This window comes from Myotis davidii, unplaced genomic scaffold (assembly GCF_000327345.1).
Source record: "Myotis davidii unplaced genomic scaffold, ASM32734v1 scaffold59, whole genome shotgun sequence".
NCBI lineage: Eukaryota > Metazoa > Chordata > Mammalia > Chiroptera > Vespertilionidae > Myotis > Myotis davidii.
Window position 1 is genome coordinate 3,419,755 of NW_006293001.1, and position 19,810 is coordinate 3,439,564.

Here is a 19,810-nt window from a genome sequence, read left to right on the forward strand (position 1 = left end):
TTAAGTGTGACAGGGGGCAGTGCCCCAACCCTCCAATCGGCCCTACCCTGAGTGTGACTGAGGGAGGCATCTCAACCTCCCAATCCGCCCTGTTCTGTGCATGACAGGGGGCAGCGCCCCAACTCACCAATCGGCCCTGCTCTGAGCCCAATCAGGGGCTGCACCTAGGGTTTGGGCCTGCCCTCTGCCACCCAGGAGCAGGCCTAAGCCAGCAGGTCGTTATCTCCAGAGGGGTCCCAGACTGTGAGAGGGCACAGGCCGGGCTGAGGGACCCCCCTCCCCCCTGAGTGCACAAATTTTTGTGCACTGGGCCTCTAGTATCTAATAATATTTAGTGATGTGAATGAATGAACTAGAAGTAAATGTGTCGAAGTGGACAAGTATTAAAAAAACATAATGAATGGAATAAGCAATTTATAGAATACATCTCATATAATAGTATTATAAAATACATGCCCAGCCAGTGTGGCTCAGTGATTGAGCCTCGACCTATGAACCAGGAGGTCCTGGTTCAATTCCAGGTCAGGACACATGCCCAGTTTTCGGGCTTGATTGCCAGTGTGGGGCATGCAGGAGGCAGCCAATCAATGATTCTCTCTCATCCTTGATGCTTCTATCTATCTCTCTCTCCCTCTCCTCTCCTCTCTGAAATCAATAAAAATATATTTTTTTTTAAAAAGAAATCATCCTTTGTTTTCTTGCGAAATACCCATATTTGTAGTGAATTATAAAAACATGTACAGGAGTAATGAGCAGCAAGTATAGGATAGTTACTACCTCTAGGTGGTGGGAAGGAAAGAAGTGCTATTGGAGAGGGTTCTTGAACTCCATTTGTATTATTATACTTCTTCAGCTGGGTAGCAATTTCAAGTGCTAATTATAATAATTATATATTTTTGTATGTTTAAAATTGCATAAAGAAAAATGATACATTGATAAAAATATTTAAGTTGATAGTTAAAAATTATAACAATATGGTTTAATTGTCAGCAATCATTCAGATCTGCCATTCTCTAGCATACTTGAATAATTTTGTTTTTCACAGGTTACAGAACTTCAAATTATGTGTGGTCAATATCTCAAGCTAGCATATTACCTGTAGCTTCTGGTCACTCACACCCCTTGTCCTGAGTCCTACCCCTAAACAAATCAAGTGTTTTCTAGGACCCAGTGTGCAGGCAGCCTGGAGTCCATCAGAGATTTTATATAAAGATTCTAATAAACATAAGAAAGTGCTATGCTTCCCACACTGGGGTCCAAGCTTAACTACTAGATGTTTTTAATTTTTTTACTCGGCACTTCAAACATTGCACACAAACATAATAATTGTAAATAAACAGGAAATTGCCTTTCTTTGTTGACTGTTTACATAAAAGAGAAGACATTAAATATAAATCACTCAAGGGGCTCACTTAGCAGCTGAAACCTATAGAGGGTTTACCTCCAAGGTCAGGATAACTTGTACATTCTTTGTTTGATTCTCCTGAGGCTTAAAACATTTATTAATGTTCTTAAGTGTTAGATAGCAAGGCAAAGTCATAATCCTACAGTAAGAATCATATCACCACTCTGCACACAAGCAAGTATTATCTATCAATCTTACATTTAATTATCATTATTTATCATTTATGCAGCACTCTCATAATGCAGAGTTATTTAGAGTCATTTTATTTTTTGTTAAAGTACTTAAACAATGAGGTTATTAAAATCTCATTGCGTTAGTAGATGTATTTTTTTAAGATTGTGATCAGCAAAAAATTTAGCTCTGGGAGAATGTTTATAATGCAATTATAATTATGAATGCACATGCAAAAATGTGCAAATGACCAATACTTTGAATATACTAGCTAAAAAAGTGAAACTTCTTTCCTAAATTGCTTATTATAAGTTAGTTTTGAAGTAATTAACAAAATGATTTCCTACTTCAAACTAAATTAGAAGATACTAAATTAGAGATAGGAAAGTTGCTGAAATATCTTCTAATACTACGGTTTTCTAAACTGCCTTCAATTCCAAAGCATTGCTAGAGTGGAAATAAGGGAATCTTTAAATATGTTAAAGATTCTCATTGTGCACTGGCTATGATGAGCATGGCCTACCAATCCAGATTTGACTGATCTTTATTTCCAAAGTTCAGTTTATAACTCATGGGGATAACAGAGTGAAATTCAATTTCACTCAATTTAATTCTAACTCATACATATTAAACCCTGTGTTCCTTATATGCCAACCTATGTAGGGGCTGATATGGAGTGGATGGCATAGCCCTCCTCATCTAGATTCTTTAAGACAAGACTTGGAATGCTTAATCTCTTAAGTGAAAAGTAATCACACTAATGAATCAGCTCTGGTGGAGGAGATAATTAATGAATTTCAGAAAATTGGATTATTATTCACGTGTGTCACCACCTAGTTGTAGGGTTTTGGTAAAATATCACTTTAAACCTCTAGGATCTTGGTTTTCTGATTTGGAAAATGAGCAAATCAGACTGTAGGGTGTCTAAATTCCTCCAAGTCTTCCTACAGCATCAATTTTGCTGGCCTTTTTGTCCTTATAGAAGATTTGTATTCAGCCTCAATCTCACCTTTGTTACATGAGGTTGGTGTGGGTGAGAATGAAAAGGTAGTCCAGTAATCAAATTCTGTAAGTCTTTAGAGTTGACCTATGCCCTAGGTTTCTTTTTAACATGGGGAAAATATACAATGTTCTAAGCACTTGTACAATTTATATTACAATGAAAACTTATTTCTACTTAGAAAAAGTACCCTAGCCCAGCTGGATTGGCTCAGTGGTTGAGCACCAACCTATGAGCCAGGAGGTTATGGTTTGATTCTGGGTTATGGCACATGCCCAGGTTTCTGGCTCAATCCCCAGTAGGGGGCAAGCAAGGAGGCAGCCTACCAATGTTTCTTTCTCATCATTGATGTTATTATTTTCTATCTCTCCCTTCCTCTGTGAAATCAATAAAATTATAATTTTTTTAAAAAGAAAGTACTCTATTTCTTTGACACAATGCCATTGACTTTTCTGCTTTAAAATATAGGGATTCATTCTAAAGAGAAAAATTCAGTTTCCCCACCTATTACCGCAGGGTGGCTTTCAGGTTATGCAAGTTTGTGTTCTTTTATTTCTGTAACTGTGTTTCTTGGGCTCTATATCTGTTCAGTGCTGGGAAGGTGGAGCGTAAGGTTGGGGAGCATTGAGAGTCAGCGAGTCAGTTAACGGTGTAATTGGAAAAGCCAGACAGAGTGCAATAAACACTAATGTCTTTGGCTTTAAGGATTTAGAAAAACCAAAGCAACAGGTCTCCAACAGAGGTTCCACTGAGTCAGATGATAGCAGAATAAAGAGAAAGACTGAGAAAAATGCAAAAAGAGCTGGAGTTAGGATTCTTCAGAGCACTTTAATATTGGTCACAAATCAGATGTACAGAAATTGTTTCAGGAATACTTGCCTCACAATTATTAGTGTAACATTTCTAATGGGTTAAATTGGTTACTCACGTACAAAAAATTACAAACTTTTCAAATTTAATGTGAATTAATGCTAAATAAAATCTGTAGAAGTAACTATAAAATCCAATTTATAAATAAGAAGAAAAATCTGCATTTATTAAAATAATATTCCATTTAGAATACTTTTTTAAAAAAATATATTTTATTGATTTTTTACAGAGAGAAGAAGGGAGAGGGATAGAGAGTTAGAAACATCGATGAGAGAGAAACATTGATCAGCTGCCTCCTGCACATCCCCCACTGGGGATGTGCCCTCAACCAAGGTACATGCCCTTTACCGGAATTGAACCTGGGACCCTTCAGTCCGCAGGCCAACGCTCTATCCACTGAGCCAAACCGGTTCGGCAAGAATACTTTTAACAATTCTATAATTTTAGCTTCTTAATTCTGATAATCACAAACCTAAAATTTGGGGAGCTTTTTAACATTTATGTTTTTTCATTTAAGAAAAAAATAAAAGAATAAATGAATGAAAATATTCCTAGATAAATCTAGCTTTAGTGAAGAGATGTATATAATTAATTTATCCTATTTAGCAGGATAATAAAGAGAGAAAAGATTGATTGTATCTTTCTAAGTAAACATATCATAATAATAGTAAAATTATTATAAGGTCATGCATTTGTAGATTACTGCAGGTACAAAATTTTTACCTACCTCTTTTCCTATTATTTAGCCTCAGGCCTTTATTTTGTAAATGAGAAATGCTCAGCTGCTCTTGGAGGCAGTATAACTAGGAGAGAGAAAACCAGGGTAGTCTCTAATCCTTGACATGGTTCAGGACATACTACCCCAATATCTGACAGCTTTGTATATGGAAAATTTCAAGCTGAAGGAATTTGAGAAATGACTTATGCAGAAAGGACTTTATGACCTTCCACTGAAGCAAGTCATAACCCCTCATGTGAGAAATGCCCTCCCTCCACCCCGAGGATAGGAGCGTCTTTACCTCTGAAGACAACGGGACACAGAAGACTCTGAAGGAGCCGGCCTTCGAACAACCCCTCTCTTCGCTCCCACTTCCCTGCCATTTACCACACAGCTCCTTCCTTTTGCTTTATCACCTCTTTCCACTCTTCCTCAAGCCTAGTTGTAAAATACTCAGATTTAACCATTTCTTTTGGTCTTTGTTTCCTTATGAAGGCTCCCTGTAACATAAAAGTTAAAGTAAATAAAGTGTGTGCTTTTCTCCTGTTAAGCTATCTTTGTCAGTCTAATTTTCAGACCCAGGCAGGGGCCCTAGAGGGTCAAGGAAAACTTTTTCCTCCTCTACACGCATAGTACTGAATGTCTAACACAGATTCTACAATGTCGTGAAATTAACTAATTATTTATAAGATCCACATCTTAAAGATAATTTTAGAGGGCGCATACACTGATATACACATGAGCTGACTGACATAAAAGTTTAGTTTAAATATATACAAAGAAAGCATTCATTTTAAAAAAGTCAAATACTGCTTTGAAAATAAAACAATGTCCAATTTTACTTTGGGAAGACAAAATAGTCCATCTTATTTTTCAAACTCTAATCTTTCATAAACTACCACATTTGGTTTAAAAGTTTTTGGTATTTTTTTCATTACTTGTGTTCTATAAAAATCTGAGTTTATAATGGCAGATACTAATGGATTGATGAATCAATTGAATCTTCTCTCAAACTAACTGATGTAGCTTAATAAATGTCAGTGATTCTCTCCTATATGCACTAAAGGAGGTATGAAAAGCTGTCCAGCACAGCAAACTGATTTTAAGTTCCATTATTATATAGATTAGCTAATGGGAAAGCATGAAGAGCTAGATTAAAAAAAAGAGACCAGGCAGTGGTGTTAGGGCTCATTATCATATTCATTCATGCATGTTTTGGTTCATTCTTTCAGCAATATTTGTTAAAATTCTATCATCGTAAATCTCTCTTCCAGGCACTCTTAGGGATACAAAGATGCAAGTGAAGAAAGACCCTGTCCTTAAAGATACAGTCTTGGCCAGCTTTTGTTGAATGTATACCTCATCTTTCTATCCATTCATTCACCTACTCTTCATTAATAATTGTGTGTCAAGAGGTACATGGGGCTATTTATTTACTAACTATAGAAAGCAAAAAGTTACTTAAAAATTATCCACCTTAATAAATACAACAGACTCCAGTTTATTAAGATATTCTCCAAACAAATAAGAAGGTCTGAAAAAAACATTGCTAGGAAAATAAGGACTAAATTAGAAAATATCAAAATTTCTTTAACTGAGTATATCCTATGGGCCATCAGGACAAAAGACCAAGGGCAATACTGAAAAGCTCTTTGAGGGGAATTAATTATTATATTTTATAATTCTCCCAAAAAAGTAACAACAAGCAGAATTAGATCTATTCCAGAATACACAATTCTTCCAAAGAGCCAAATCTCTTCTCCTGTCTCCCTCTAGAAAACCCTCCAAAATCAATGCCACATGACAGCTAATCTATTAATGCTTTCCTCTGTGACAGCACAACCTCAGAACTAAATAAAGACAATTATGTTCTTTCCCCAAAGGGATCCTTTTAATAGATAAGCCAATGTATATTCTTATCTTTGAGGAAATCATTCTTTTTTCCTCTTTGGTATTTGCTGACAACTAAAGACTTTAAAGTTAATCTCCACATCCTGGAAGATGCTCTACAGTAATTAAGACAACGTATTTCACAGCATATAGCTCGGAAATCTAATTGTTACTATTTAGTCTCACACTTTATTTATCTTTATACCCTTTTAAAGGGACAGAAGTATTATTAGTTATCAACCTTTAAGCTTTTGGTATTTTACCACAACTTGTTGTATGGAGGCAGCTAAATTAGAATGGAGCACCGAGTCCAAAGCCCTGGGAGACCTATGGTCAGTCTCCAGATCCACTGCTTATAGTTAGCCGATCTTGCATTACATCATTATGTGTTCTCTAAGATAGACAGAGGGATAGATGTACAGATATATATAGAGAGATTGGATATCATGTCAGACGGTATTAGTGGAGAAGTGGGACTCTATGACCTCTAAGGTCCCTTCTAGCGGTTTGAATGTCAACTTGGTCCAGAAATTTTAACATCCATGCAAAATCATCTATATGCTGATGATTTCAAATATATATTTCCTGTTTCTCTAGACCTTTGTTGATTATTATAAGATAAAACAACTTTATTGGCTTGCCTTTGACCCCGAAAAAAGTATTTTAGATAGTGGGCTCCTTAGTTATTCTTTGAAATATTTTTCTTCTAACATTTCATCCCTATTATAGACAATGACATTTCTCAATTTGTCTAGACTTATAACTTATGTCTGCTTTTAAGATCCTTTTCCACCATGACTTATTTTAAATAATTTTAATATTCTGTTGATTACACCTCTGATAAAACTACGGATCCTCATTATTTGTGTCCTACTTTCTAAGTAACAGTCAACTCATGTATATACAAATGGGCAACATGTTCACAATTTTTCTTGCCTCTATTGCTCTGGATGCCAAGAAATCATAGACTAATCTTCCTGTCACAAGTCTCTGCCACTTAATTCCTTTGCTCAGTAATAAACAAGAAATCTCTAATACCAAGCCTCAGTACAATGTATTATTCAAACTGCATACTATGCTGGAACAAAAGGCATAAACTGGGAATGCCCCCAGTCAATTGGGGCATATGGTCAGTCTAAACAGAAATAACTCAAACCTCTTTCTCTGCCTTCCAAATGCCTCTATCAATGAACTTATCTCATTCTTTCTTCCATTTCACATATATTTGTATGTGTATTGTTCTGTTTAAACATTTTTTTAGTTACTCCCACAGGATATTGATAATTTTTAACCTTGTCGCTTCTGTAGAGGCAAAGCTACAATTGTATTTTGTGATTTCTTGTTTTATCCTCTGCTTCAAATCCTGGGTGAGAGCATCATTAAAGTCAGAGTACATGTAAGGGTGATGCATGGCATGGAAGACCCTAATTGTGTGCTCCTGCTGGCAATAACCTTGTATCTAATGAATACCAGGAGGGCACAGACATCTCTCTCAACTGACAATGCTCCTTAGCTCTGTCACACTTAGGAATTCATGAACTTATCTCACTGTGTGTTTAAAGTGGGGGAAGAGACTGGAACCTTTTTACAGGCGTAATATCCTACATATAAGTGTTAGGAAATTTGAAAATAATTTGTGCTTAATACATTTATTTTTATAACTGATTACACACTATTAACTATGTGACTGTGTAAAACCACACATAGTTACTATCTACATATATATTTAATTTACAGACTTCAAATCAATTTAATAAGTACATATTCAGTACTTACCCTGTGTTGGTGTTTACATACTAGTATATAGAAAAACAAAAGATTAAATATTATCAGCTGGTTAAATTTCTCCAGAGGCAGATATTTTTCATAAGCAGTTGTTCAGTTAAAGTAGCCATTAACTTTTATTTTAATCCAATAGAGATAGTTCATTTAGTTGCATTCATTAATCATTTTGTATTATTTGCTGCATCATTAATTACATGCATAGCACAAATATCTCTTTTATTAGAGGAGTCACCAAAATACCAAAAGATAAAATTGCTATTATAGGGTATTTTCCTCTTGCAACTTCTCATATGAATCTCTGAAAATAATATTCAGTCTAATCTCTCTCTTCGTTTATGCTTTGCTATTCTATTTCTGCAAAATGAGAACATTCTGTTCTATTCATTCTCCAACTTACTTTTAGAAACTGCAGAGAAGCTTAAATTAAACTGCTAAATAAATTAACTGCCATTCTTATGCTTAATTGTCAAATATACAATATTCCCGTGTCAGCTGCTCATAGGAGTAATGCCATGCTGACGAGTGATCAGCTCTGCCTTCATAAAACACACCACAGGGTGGGGAAGGAGTGTCAAAATTGGGTCAACAAAATGGAACCAGAAACATAAGTACCTGGAACAGACTGGCGGGGGGCAATAAAGAAGGTGAAGGGATTACCTAAATGACACAAATGCATACCCCATAGACAGGGCCAATAGTGGGGTGAAGGCCAAGGGAGGGGAAGGCAAGGGTAGGTGGAGGTGAGCAAAGGCTGTGGAATGAGGGACATCTGCAATAGTATCAACATTAAACATTTTAAATTAAAAAATATAAAGAAAAAGTAGGTCAGTACCATCCTGTAATGTCCCGTGATGATATTCAGGCTCTGGTTTCGTGAGCCAGTGAGGGAAGGGGAAAGCATACCGGCCACCAGGTCACAATGGGATGTACAGAACAGGATGGTTTCTTTGGGCCTAACACAACTACATTGGAATTCTTTTATTGCAAATCAATAGTAAGTGTCATCAAATAGTCTTTGAAGTCTGGCAGCTGTCAAATGAAGTTAAATTAGTTGATTCTTAACACAGGATAATTACATTAAATAACTGTGTCAAAAGAAGCTTCAGTACGTCCTTTGGTTTCAATTTCATTCTTTATTGGAAATGGGGTGAAAAATGAGATTGATCTTTGTGTTTTCATCTAGATCTGAGATTTTGTCTCTTAATGTCTAGACTTCTGGACTGCAATAGTAAATTCTCCAATTTATATTTGTGTATGTTCCACTAAGAGCCAGTAGTTGGTCATAAAGCCTGGCTGTGGATCTAAAAAAAAAAGTCCTAATTACAGATGCCCAGAAAATCAAAAGCTATCAGGTATGTGGTTCATAAACAAAGAGGACTGGTATATAAATTGTGCTTTGAGTCTTGGCTTTGCCTCAAATACATTTTGTTTCATAGATTTTTGTTATTGTTCTGTAGATTCTATTCTGTAAAACAAAGATGTATAAGGAGAGTATTTTTGCATTTTAATCCTGTGATCCTAATCATTAGTGAAAAACACTAGTCCAAAGATGGGAGAGCAAGTAAACGGACGTCTTTAAGGAGAAATATATGAATTATTTATGGCTGAGATGGGTGGGATATATAATATGGTTAAATAAAGATTTTGGTAAGGCAAGTTATAAAACAAACGAATGGATTACCTAGCTCTGTATTTTGTATTTGATGAGGGGTTATTGGTACTAGGGCATAGTGATTTTCCATAATGTTATCCTAGAAAAATTCAAGATGTCTTCCCATATCTCCAATTTTTTTAGAAGTATTTTCAATTACTTACAAGTTACTACATTAAGATTTTCTAAAATGTGTATATGTCATTGAATCATTTGCTTAGAGATACTGCATACCATAACCTGTCTCTTCTTTCCATTTTTATAAATCTAAAATTGTTGAGTGGTAGCAATATTATGTCATTTAACCTTGATGATAATTTACAGAGTAAGCTTTATATTAAACATTTTCTTATTAAAGCATCTGATGTGTTGACAAAAATAAACTGGTTTGACTACAGAACTGCTTTTTATGTATGGCTTATTAATACTGTGAACACACACTGAAAAACACTCATTAGTGTAGAGGTTAGCAACCTGGATTCTGGAGCTCGACTACCAGGGTTTGAAGCCCAGCTCTACGAGTCAGTCATATCATGAGCTAATTATATAATCTCCGTGTACCTCATTTTACTGTAAAATAGAGATAGTAGTACCTTATGAGGCTGTGATAAATGACCTAAAATTTATAAATTCTTTGAAGGTGAATGCATCAAGTTTATACTATGTAGATGGTAATAACATTATCTTTGACCCAGTAATTTCAGGAGTCTATGAGAGGCAGGAGAACAGGATTAGGAGTAAGGACTGTAGGATCAGAGAAATGAAGATTTCATTCTCTATTCCATACAGATCTGTTCTTCATTTGAAAAGTGGGAAGTTATCACCCTTATAAATGCATAGTGTAAAACCTGGTTTGCTATCATTTGCTACCATGCAGTGCCCTCCTTTTATTTATACATTGTCACCTCTCAAAATTTCCAAAGTCCTCTTTAAATTCTGATATTCCAAAATTAAGTAGACAAGTATTTATTTATTTTAACTATATCTTTCATTATTTTTATGGACTGCTATCATAAACATCTTCCCAGAAAAAAAGAAATTTTAATCTTCTTTGGTAACTCCCTACATGATAACCTTACCAATATATATATATATATTGATTTCAGAAAGGAAGGAAGTGAAATAGAGAGATAGAAACACCAATGATGAGAGAGAATCATTGATCGGCTGCCCCACAGTGGGGATCGAGCCCGCAACCCAGACATGTGCCCTGATTGGGAATTGAACCATGACCTTCCTGGTTCATAGGTCCATGCTCAACCACTGAGCCATGCCAGCTGGGCTCTTTTACCAATTTTTAAAGCTTTTCTCCTAAACTTCTCTAATTTCGTTGTGAGTTGCATAATGATTCATTTCATTATACCAAAGCAAGTTACAGATTATTTTAAGTGGCCTGGTGTTTAAATGTGTAACTGTTAAGTTTACTTCCCTGAGTACAAATCCTGGCTTTGTTCTGTACTAGGCAAATGCCTTGGACAATTTACTTAACCCCGTGGGACCTTTGTTTCCTCATCTATAAAAGAAAAAAAAAGTGGTGCCTCATAGCAATGTTGTAAAGATTAAATTAGTAAATGTAGACAAAGCATTTGGAATTTTAGCTGGCACATGATAAGTATTCAACAACTGTTGCCTGTTATTATTTTCTCACTTTAGGCAAGTAGAAGTTAGTAGCGGGGTGAGGGACTGGTGAGGAATGAAAACTTTTAGAGGTATAGCTGCTTTAGATAGAATCAGGCCCCAGGCAGCAAGATTTCTTTCCAAAGGGGAAAAAAGTGTTTTATACCTATTACATGATTTAAAAAGTAGAATTGGGTAGCCAGAAAAAAATTGAATATTCAAGCTCTACTCCACCCCACAGGGTTTTGTTGTTTAACTTTCTAGTATTCTTTTATACATGAGGATAGTAGAAGAAAGAACTACAATATTTGGAATTACATTAAATAGTTTACATTGAATAGTTTACAAAAGGAAATAATTTATCATGAAAGGTAGAGGTAGGAGCTAAAATAAAAAGATATAGACTGAGTGGTGGGTGAAGTGAGAGAGGAGACTATGTACTACATACTACATAGTCTATAGAAATGATTTGAAATTCATAGCTAAATATTTGTTAATAAAGTAAAACCTGAAGGATATGAGACTACCAGTGGTTTTGATATTTCATTGTATAATAACATTTTAATGTCTTGGATTTGGAACTACTAAGGAACCAGTGGTGGCTGAGTGGTTGGCTTGGACTCAGGAATAATCTGGCCATGGCATCTGTCACTTCATTGATTGCCAGGATAGAGTCACATGGAATTTTTATAGTGAGTAAATTCTTTGAGAGTAGAAACTATAGCTTTTTTCCTTTGCAGTCTCAAAGTGTAGTATGACTTGTTCATACTGGATGTTCAGAAATTGTTAATCAAAAGAAGGACTGATTTATTGACCATGCAATTTAAGGAAGTCTCATATGTATAATGTCATAGTTTTTATTGAAAGCATCAAATTGCATAAAAATAAAGAATGATGAATTAGTGATATATAAAATCAAGCTACATGCATGCGTACACACACATTCCTTCAGGCTTCCAAATATTAGATGACTTGCCTGTTTCACCAATGGGCTGCTGCATAGGAAAAATACCCTCATGCAAGAGCTCTGGCGAGTGTTCCACATGATTACACTTTCACTACTTCATTGATACAATGGGAATATGTATTAAATAAATACTATAAAAATCAATTTGGAAAGAAGACAATTTGTGTACAGATTCTAAAATACCAGAAATCAAAGAATCAAAGTAGGAGCAAAAAGGAAGCTCTTGAAATGGGCATGGCTCTTCCAGCAAAAGTGAAGTGAGTTTCTGTTGTACTTTTTAAAGTGAAAAATAAAATTACTCTTACTAATGGTGGGTAAAGAGAGAGCTCACATGGGGGGATCTTTTATAGCTTTTAGGGCAGCAAGCTATTTCCAGAAACCCCTCTGACTTGTAGTTGATAAGATGATCTAAGAGGAAAATTCATGTAAATCAAGTGAAAATTAATGGAAGTAATAAAATTATTCAGCAAGATAGTAAGTTCCCCAAGCTCAATGGATTTTTTATAAAGCAGAAACACCAATTAGAAGATATAATGGCAAAAATAATATAATTTGTAATACCAACAATAACAAAAACAAATTATTGAGAATAAATTGAAAAAGGAATGCATGATGACTATCTGAAGAAAATTCCAAGCTTATTGAATGTGCAATGCTAAAAATAACTCAATAATTAGAGAAATATATCACCTTCAGATTTAAATACTCAGTTGATTTAGAAAGTCATTTTCTTCTCAAATTAATCTATAAAGTTAAAGCAATTCCAATCAAAATCTCAATACTATAGGCTCCAGAAAAATACATCTGAATAAATATTAATTAGCTTGAATAAATGGCATTGAAATCTTTTTGGAAAGGATAGACTATTCAAGAAATAGTGTTGTGACAATCAGTTAATCATTTAAAATGAAATAAAATTAGATCATCTATAGTGCTCTATGCTATCAGATTTTATATGGATTAAAAATCAAAATATTAGGACTGGAGAGCCTGGGTTCAAATTTTCAACAGCACTGACTGAATCCCATTGCAGTTCTATGGGCACGCCACTGTTGCAGCTGAGAAGTTCTTGATAAGAAGTGCCTGCTAGACTTCTAGATTTCAGAAGAGAGGTGAAAGTATATTGAGACTTTTATTGGACTAGCAGATTAAACCACAGGTAGGGACAATGTCACAAGTTAAAGCTTCTTATTTCAATGATGCTCCCCATGGACTTCATCAGTTTTACATCTTTGAATGATGAGAAAGATCCCCCAAAGATAGACTCTTGTTTTGAAGAGGAGGCCTAGTTGGAGAATAAGTTTCCCCGGGAAAACAGGGCAGGGCTTTTTCAGGACAAAACTCCTTTGAGAAAGACAAATCCTCAGAAAGCTATTGTCACACCTTTGAGACCAATTGACAACACTTATTACAAAGAGTCTGAAAAAGGAAATCTGGTACAACAGTCAATTTCTCCAAATGCTTGTCCTTCCCTCGAGGTCAAGAGAACCATCTCAAGAAATACTCCAACCCAGCCTCAGAGGCGATATGTTAGACTCTCTGCTGAGAAGGATTTGGCACACAAAGGAAAACACCATGTAAAAATGAACACTATGCCTATGCCATGTAAAAATGTGTAATTCCAATAATCACCAGTGAAATTCCACCTCCAGAAGAATGAAAGTCTCTAAATATACAAAGAAGCCAGAAGAGGAGGGTAGTAGTGCTCATCAAGATACTTTTGGAAAGAATGAGTCTTCCCCAGAGAGAGCCAAGGACAGACATACTGTGCCTTGTATGTCACCTGTGAGGCAAACAATTCTAAAAAGTGCTGAGGAGCAAGAGCATGAAAATATAGAAGAAGGTGATGGAGATGCAGAAAAAATAATGAAGAATTCAAGAAACTTGCTCTTGCCATAGCAGGGAAACCTGTGAAGAAATCAGTGAGCCAGGTAAGCAATCAGCTGACTTCCACTTATGCACAGAGAGTGAATCAAAGAACATCCTATGGCCAAAACCGGTTTGGCTCAGTGGATAGAGCGTCGGCCTGCGGACTGAGGGGACCCAGGTTCGATTCCGGTCAAGGGCATGTACCTGGGTTGCGGGCACATCCCCAGTGGGGGATGTGCAGGAGGCGGCTGATCGATGTCTCTCTCTCATCGATGTTTCTGACTCTCTATCTCTCTCCCTTTCTCTCTGTAAAAAATCAATAAAATATATAAAAAAAAGAACATCCTATGAACAAGGCGGTGTATTAGGAAATGAACTTTTTTATTTATCTCTCTCTCTGTCTTCCTTCTTCTCTGACATAATATATATAATTTCAGAAAGTGAACTTTACATCAGAATTGTAAGAGCGCCCCTCTATTTCCTGTCCAAGTGACCAAAGGATGCACCATTATAGTCTTTCAACCTGTCCCAAAGATAGAAAATTACTCTTGGTGAAACAGTTCGTTCCTATGTGCCTTTTACACAGCAGGTCAAATCCTTCTATAAATGAACCTCTAATATATATCATTTGAGGAGCAAGAAGGAGGATCTTACTTTGCTACCCCCCCAATCTGCTGTGGCCAAGATTTCCAGAGACCCACAGACTCCTGTGTTGCAAACCAAACAGCTTGCAAGGAGACCACTGACTCCTGTGACCTGCAAAAGTGCAGCAGATCAGGAGGCCGAGGACCTTGAGAAACTGCAACAATATAAATTCAAAGCATGGGAACTTGATCTCGGAATTCTTGAAGGTGGGCCTATCTTGTCCAAGAAACCACCTGTGAAGCCACACCCCCAGCCCATTGACTTTGATTTGGAAATTAAGAAAAGAATCCAGGATTTTAAGTCAAAGAAGAAGTCAGAAGAACACTTTGAATTTCATTCCAAACCTTGCCTGACTAAGATTTTCAAAGATCCTGTGGATGTTCCTGAAAACAATGTATTTCCAGTCACTGCCCCCAAGTCACTGGCCTTTCCATTAAAGAACAGAATCTGAATGCCCAGGAGGAAGAGGAGCTGGTAGTGATAAGAGCTCAACCCCTATCACATTTTGGGGAGCCTTTTAAGCCCCATATCCCAGAGGCAAAAACTGTGGAAATATGCCCTTTCTCTTTTGAGTCTTCAAACAAAGAACGTCAGTTATGGAAGGAGAAGAAAATAACTGCAGAAAGGGGAGGTGCCCGAGTTCAAGGCACTTTCTTAGCCTCATTTTAACACCGTTAACCTGCCAGAGAAGAACGTGAAGAGGGAAACCCTGATTGAGCTTTTTTGCTAGGAGACAGACAAAAGGTGCTGTGAAGGCACAGACCTGGAAGCACCAGCTGGAGGAAGAACTGGAGAGCAGGAAGAAGCAACTTGCTTCAAGACTTGTTCACGCATCATCATCTTCCAGGAGCCCTTTGCTCCCAAGAAAGAGAAAAAGTCCATTGCTGGGGAACTTTTTGGTTCTCTAGTTCCGGAACCTTTTTATCTGGTCATTGAGAAGAGAGCCAAGGAGCTGCAAGAGCAGGAGGAGAAAATGTCTGTGGTAAAAGACCAGAGACCAGCAGTTGGAGGAGGCCAGGCAGCAGGAGGAAGAGCAGCAGAAGATGGGGCTGGACAGGCTATGGAAAGAACTGAAGCACAAGGCAAACCCAATATGGAAATACCAGGGTGTGGAGATAAAGTCACATGACCTGCCTCTGACTGTGCCTGTATCTCCCAAGTTCTCCACTCCATTCCACTGCTAAACTCAGCTGTGCGCTGCAGACACCACCTGGGAACAGAGCTGCTTTTTCCATCAAACCAGGAGCCTTCTTTCTTTATCATGGGGGCATGGAGAGAACCCATTTCATCAGACTTCTACCTACCCATGTCCAACACAGCATCCCTAACAAGTGTGGACTCCAATGTTGTTGAGAATTGTTATCCTGCATTATTGAAACCAATAATGAGACAACTCGCATATGTCTCCATCGGACTCCATGTCCTTGTTTCCTTCAAACCATCAGTTGACCTTTAAAATAGATTTAACTCTGACTAGAATTTAAAGTCTTTATATCCTACAGTGTAATTTCTATTGCCTCCCCCCACCCATTTTTTTCTATTTTAAATCAGAAAATAAGGATAAATACTGAGATAGGATTTAAGTCATGGCTTCAATGAGGAATAATCAGTATATCAAATTCTTTTCTCTTTGCACAAAATGAATTTAGAGTTAAGGAGCCATTTGCTACAGGGGAAAGGCCTCATTAACTACACAATGAAGAAGATGAACGTGCGGACTGCTGGGAAGCCTCACAGTAGCCATGGGCAAGCTTTCGGCAGAGCTGCTGCTGTTAGGACACATTCTTCCCTTGTCGTGCTGATAATAACAGGGAATGCAGTGCAGCACACAATTTAAGTCCTCCAGTAACCTGGACTGGAATAAATCAATTTGTCTTTTCTTCCCTGTTTTTGTTTTTTGATGTTTTAAAATTTGTCAAGAATGCTCCCCCCCAACAAATATCAAAATATTAGATAAAAATAGAGAAGAATATTTTATAATCATGAAAATGAAGTTGAAAAGTAGGGGAAGACTTCCGAAATAAAATGGAAACCAACAATCATAAAGCAAAAAAAAAAAATCTGATAGATTTAACTAAATAAGAATGAATTATTTTCTTTTACAAAAGATAAGAAAAATAAAAGTCATAGCATTTACCATCTCTTATGTATCAGGCATTGCAATAAGGACAAAGAATAGTCTTTAATCCTCCCAACAACCCATCAATGGGTATACTTCTCATTTCACTGAAGAGGGGACTAGACTCAGGGGGTTTAAGGAACATACCCAGATACTCTGCAAGTACTTAACTGACCCAAGGTTAAGTACTTGGGTCTGTGTGCTTCGTGTCTTCCATTGTGCTCTGCCATAGACACATAGTCAATGGTGATGAGATGGATAAATCAACAAGGAAACAACTGGTCAAATTTATCTAACCTGATATATGAGATTATTTTATTTTTCTTTTGGATTTCTTACTTGATGAAAGGTGATAAATTGAGATGGGGAACAGATAATAGTCAAGTAGTATTTTAAAAAGCAGGTTATATATCCAACACCTTCTGCTTCTTCTATTCTTTTGCAAAATGTAGCACCACACTGTCCAACATGTGACTATTTAATTTTACATTTAAATTATTTAAAATAAAATAAAGTTAATAATTAAGTTCTTAGTTGCATTGGCCATATTTCAAGTGCTTAATAGCTATATGTGGCTAGCAGCTATCAAATTGGGCAGTGCCAAAAATTTCCATCATAGAAATCTCTATTGAACAATGTTGATTTAATACATCTGACATAGAAGTCATATTTTGGAGTTATTCTATAGTTTAATTTTCTCAGTGAATGTTTAAATGCATTATATGCCAAGAAATCAGCTAGACTTTAATTTACAAAAATAGGTAAGACATAATCTCTTTCCTTAAGTTTCTTAAAATATAGTGGGAGACAAATGCAATGGAATCACCATTCTTGGGGATAATAATAATAGGTCCAAAAGGAAATACTATACATTTTATGGTCTCATTCCTTGTACAGATGTATAATCGTTGCCTATTCCAACTTGATCTGGGGTGCTCTGAATTATCTGTTGTCCTAACATTCAATGAGTTTAGTCCTTATTTTGACCTTAAAGTTTTGCAAATCCTAGTGTTGATTTCACAGTCGCCTACACAGGCTCAGACATGCTGCCTTGCCATTTGAGTCACAATTTCTACTAATTCTTTTTAGATAATAACGTTGTCAAGAGTGATCTATTTACATCTTAGTCTTTGTTACCTAATGAAAAAATAGAAAATCTTGACCGAGAATTCCCCCATTTCATTCTGTACAAAATAACCACTGATAAAACTATCACCAAAACTCTCTGATCCTTTATTGCTTTATGCATTTGAAGTTTCTCACTTCTGAGCAGCTGCTGGAAAATGCTGTTGTTCTCTTGCTATGTGAGAGAAAACCATCAGTTTTTACCAACAAGCTAAAAGTGCTTTTGAAAACATCTTGCTGCCATAAAAAGCTATCAAATATGCCTCGTATGTGGGCTCTCTCTTTTCTCCCAATTAATGAGAATAATTTTGTTTTTCACTTTAAAAAATACAACAAAAAGTCACTTCACCTTTGCTGGAAGAGCCATGTCCATTTAATTAGAGCTTCCTTTTTGCACCTACTTTGATTTTAGGTATTTTAGAATCCATGCATAAAATGTCCCTTTCCAAATTTATGTTTCCTAGTATTTATCTAGCACATTTTCCTAATTGACAACGAGAGCATTTTATGAAGCAACATTATTTCCTGAAGACAGCCTAAAATCAGCATTATCAAATAAGGGATAAGTCAGAATCTTAGCCAAGGACAGAAACGAAGAACTGATTAAATGTATAAAAAGCATTCATCTTCCTCTGAGGAAAGATATTCACTGAATGTTTTCCAGTTTTTACCTGAATCATTCTGTTTGTAGGACATTTATTACAGCTGTTGCCAAGTGCTATCAACCAAAGAGCCAGTATCCTGTTGATTGCTGCTTCCTGCTGGTTGCTGGACACTCCTCATGCTTTCTAATCCATGCAAAATCAAGCTTGGCTGGTTTCTCACATTCTCTTTTTCTCACTGTCTAGATAAACATTTCTCTCTTGTTTCCAGGCCTGGATGATTTATTTTAATGCCAAACAAATGGCTGAACATTAAAATTCAGTATGCCACATCGCCCAGTGTAATTTTTAATAAACTGACTATAGTCAGTTTGCTTTTTAGGTAGTTTTTCTTTATATAAATAGAAGCAATACATCAATTGAAATGAATGGAACCAAACAATCCCACTGGATTAGTTTACAAATTATTTGAGGTACTCAATTCCTTTTCCTCCAGTGTCCTAAGTCTGGCACTGTGCTTTGCTAGGCCAGCCTGACACATACTACTGAGTAACAGCTTGTCATTGTCACTTGCAATTTAACTCTTAACCCTCCACTTTTCCACAAAGGATTCCTACTCCTAATCTAGGACCACCTGTCTACCTCCCCCCCACCCCCTTCCTTCATTCTTCTTACTTGAAGAATCATACAGGAAGGGTCCGTTTTGTTTTAGGTAATTAATTAGGGCCTCAATCAAGAGGACTCAATGCTGAGACATTCCTCACAATCCCTATCACTTTGCCTACATTAAAATGTACTTCCTCTGTGCCTTCTGTTCTGGTCTCTGACAGTCAATAGTATCCCATTTCACATATATGATTAGGAAGAACCCCATCCTTATTTTTTTATTTGGAGACATCTCACATTTATGGCTTCTCTCTTCACCAATCAATTCTTCCTTTATGTAAGGTGGTCCTCTTATCTCCTTGAGCAGAGCTTGTGAGTTGAGGGATTAAGTCCTCTGTAGCTTGCCAGGTACTAGTAAGTATCTGCTTTGTTGACTATTCCTTTTATTATCTTACGTTAGTGGAAGAGACATAAGAGATATTACACGTCACCAAACATCTAAATCTGGACATGTGCCTTGGGAATCAAACCAGTGACCTCCTGGTTCGTGGGTCTATGCTCAACCACTGAGCAACACCAGCTGAGCAACCCCCCAGTTATTTCTTACACAGATGCAGAAGCAATTCAGTGGAGGAAAGGTAAAGTTTTCAACAAATGGAGCTGGAGTAATGGGGCATCCCACCCACAGGCAGAAAACTAACCAACCAAACAAACAAAAAAACTTGACCTGAACCTCGCGCCTTGTATGAAAATTAATTTGAAATTTATTA

At 36.5% G+C, this 19,810-nt stretch overlaps 1 protein-coding gene and 1 pseudogene across 1 annotated transcript in view; one reads left to right on the top strand and one right to left on the bottom strand.

The window, feature by feature from the left end:
* Window positions 1-19,810, bottom strand: part of KCNH7 (potassium voltage-gated channel subfamily H member 7) — a 400,430-nt gene that overhangs the window by 213,588 nt on the left and 167,032 nt on the right. The window lies entirely within an intron of this gene.
* LOC102765135 lies at window positions 13,243-15,772 on the top strand (annotated as a pseudogene).